Source organism: Sprattus sprattus (assembly GCF_963457725.1).
Source record: "Sprattus sprattus genome assembly, chromosome: 12".
Taxonomy (NCBI): domain Eukaryota; kingdom Metazoa; phylum Chordata; class Actinopteri; order Clupeiformes; family Clupeidae; genus Sprattus; species Sprattus sprattus.
Window position 1 is genome coordinate 13,899,216 of NC_137910.1, and position 2,500 is coordinate 13,901,715.

Consider the following 2,500-nt stretch of genomic DNA (forward strand, 5'->3'; position numbering starts at 1 on the left):
ACACATACAGCCACATACATATATACATTCACATATACACACATAAACACACACAAACACACACACACACACTAATATTATACACATAAAGACACACATCCATTTCCACAAACAGGCACATAAATAAATACACACACATGTGCACATAAGCAGTTATATACGCATGCAGTGACACACACATGAATAGGCACAGCTACATTGCACAGGGCGCTGCACAATACTGTACAGGTATATTTTGCACACAGGATGCCTGGAGAGGTATAGTGTGTAGTACACAAAAATGCTGGATTAGCACTTTCAAGCACGCATGCACACATACACGCACACACACAAGTACACACACACACAAACAGACCACAATTACACACAGAGAGACAGAGAGAGAGAGAGAGATACACAAATTCAAACTATTTCTTAGCATGCATGCATGAACTCTCTCTCTTTCTCTCTCACACACACACCCACATAACTGCCTTCACACTCCCATACTTACTAGTGAACTGGCACGCATGCATACACACATGCACACGCATGCACACACATGCACACGCATGCACACACGTGCAGACAGTACTTTCTCACCTCTCCGCCGCCTCGGTGCCTTAAAGCTTACCGAGTCTCCTTCACCTCAGTGGCACGGATCCTCACGACTGACTCTCTCTCTGGCCAGGTCTCTTCCTGGAACCCCTGTCAGTCACTCATAAACAGAAAAGACTCCAGTGCAGAAAATAGACACATAGCTTCAGTGTTCAGAAAGCAATTCAGAAATTCAGGCAGTGTCCTTTCCTTAAAGACACCAGCTAACCTCAGAGACTGGAGGCTGTGTTTTACTGTGCTGTGCCAAGGGTCAGATACATTGAACACTGAATGACCAGAGCAAATCTTTGCTTTTTATATATGAATAAGGCTTTTGACAGTGTATGCCTTAGGAAAATATAAATTACAGGAGAAAGAAAGAAAGAAAGGAAGAAAGAAAGAAGAGAGAGAGATGAGGGACGGAATTATGGTGTGTCCATGTATTGAATGTTTACTGTACTGTAGTGTTTCCCCAGAGTGAGGTCATGTGGCACGTGAGGAGTGAGTGCAGGGGTTTCCAACATGCCCTCAGGATGCTCATGTTCACCCAGACCCCCCCCCCCCCCACACACACACACATGAGCACACACAGACACACACATTTTGATGGCCTTTGATGAGGAGAGCTTTCCCTATTTACTCTATGAAAGCCCCCCTTCCCAACCCCCACTAAAAGTGTGTGAATGTGTATGTGTGTATTTGTGTGTGTGTGTGTTTGTGGTTCGCATAGTTGCTTATTTGCTCAATTGTGTTTCCTTCCGCCTTTGCAAAACAGTTGAGGAAAACGAGAGGCACAAATAAAGAAGAAAAAAGAAGAAAAAAAAGAGATTACAACTGAAAGATTTAATCAATTAAATATCTCAGGGACACAATCTGTATCTTCAAACCCAGGCGTGCTTCCAAAGTTAGTGCGAGGGAAATCACACAGGATGCGTGCCGACACCGAGAACTGTTTGACAGGAATGCCCTCCAACCACCAAACCCATGCGGAGAGAGGATGAGCAGGGGTAAACGCCCCCCCCCCCCCACACCGTTCCTTACACAGCTAGCACTCACCAATTCCCCACAGCTGCTGGCAGAGAGACAGGCTGAGGGAGCTTCCTCCTCCCAGCTCCTGGTATTGTGTCTCAGAGAGTCACATCCGCACATCACACAGACTAACACCCGGCGGATCCACTCACTAGGAGCACTAATGGCACTACATTAAAGGCTTGAGCGTTAGGAGGCCGCATCAGCAATGCAAAATTAACTAATCCGCCAAACAACGAACAAAAAGCCCTAAACCTTTAATGTTATTATATTCCTGTGATCTTGGTGGGCCTGGTTTTCAGGGGGCCTGGTCTGCGGGGTCTTCTGGCTGTTTAGCCCAAAGCAAGTTATCGGTTTCTCCCTTTGAAAGGCGGGTCACTCAGGTCTTGTCTGGAGGGCTGATAAGTGGACAAGGGACACGCAGGGGAAATAGGGGGGGGGGGTTGGGGGCCCTGATATACCCAGAACATCAGGTTCCGCAATCAGATAAAAGCTCTGATTCTATCAAAGGCCTCGGAGGGGGTATACACTTCAGCCCTACTCGCATGCCTGGAATGCAACCCCTTGCCCCCACAAAAAACACTCAGACACAGGTACATCGCCTCCAACCTTGAGTGTCTTTGTTATTTTTGAATTAGAGCCGTTCTTCTTGAGTTAATCAGTATTTATGCATGCAGCACAAACGCTTGTTTCACTATGTATGTGAAATGACTGGTATTCTTTTTTTTTTTTTTTTTTTGTGCCCTAGTCTTTCTTTTGTTTCAATTACAATTGCAATTCCTCCCTCCACTTTTTAAAAGAAAAATAAATAAATAATACATTTAATAAAAACCCATTATCTCTTTGTGTAAGCCCACACTGCAATAGACTTATGAGTGAGCTCTCAATAGGCAAA